The sequence below is a fragment of the Chaetura pelagica genome, unplaced genomic scaffold (assembly GCF_000747805.2).
Source record: "Chaetura pelagica isolate M959 unplaced genomic scaffold, ChaPel_1.0 scaffold369, whole genome shotgun sequence".
Classification (NCBI taxonomy): Eukaryota; Metazoa; Chordata; class Aves; order Apodiformes; family Apodidae; genus Chaetura; species Chaetura pelagica.
Genome location: NW_009970235.1, coordinates 673,726 through 674,642, shown reverse-complemented (window position 1 = coordinate 674,642; position 917 = coordinate 673,726).

Genomic DNA, 917 nt, shown 5'->3' with positions numbered 1-917 from the left:
TTAAATCTGTAGTTTGTTTGAGACCCGTGAGGTCTCTGACCCCAGGAGGGTTTAAATCTATAGTTTGTTTGAGACCCGTGAGGTCTCTGACCCCAGGAGGGTTTAAATCTATAGTTTGTTTGAGACCCGTGAGGTCTCTGCACGTCCCAAGGACACCAGGAGGGGTTTGCGGCCCCAGGAGCTGAGGGAGTGAATTGGGCTCCACCTGGGGATCCCAGCACGGAGCAGGATTGATGGCCCAAGGTCAGAGCCAACAAAGCCCCTTCTGTCCTGCTGCTCAGGGCAGGTGACACCAGTGGGTTTGTTAACTGGGGAGGCAGCCAAGGGGGCAAGAAAGGTCAGAATTTTACCTGAAGAGGTAAAAAGTGACCTGCTAGGATGGGATGTGTGAGCAGGGGCGGGAAACTGACAGGGTCATGGGGAGCGTGGGAGGGGCTGTGAGCCCTGGAGTGCCCAGGGAGTGGGGACACGGGAGGGGACTTTGGGAATAGGGAATAGAAACCTTATTCACCTGCCTATGGGTGTGCCTGCTTGTTTAGGTCACCCATTCCTGCAGGAATGTGAATAAACTGTGCTTTGTTGGAGGGTCTGTGTGGGCCTGTTCATTGGTGCCACAAACGTTTCTGCACACTCCTATGTGGTGCTGCTTCACCTTCCCCTTCTTTGGGTTCTTCCTCATGGTGCTGCTGTGCCTCTTACCTTTGTTGCCCAGCACCTGTGTGTGGCATTTCCACCCGTGCGTGTCACTCAAGCCTGTCACTGTTCTCCCTGTCTCCCAGGCCTGTGTCTTAACAGCTTGTGTCCAACAAACCAGTCACTGACCTGAAGCTACTAATAGCTGGCCCTAGCGTGTGTTTCTTCCTCTGTAGCACAGTTCCTGGGCTTGGCCTCTTTCATGCCTCCTCCAGGGTGAGTTA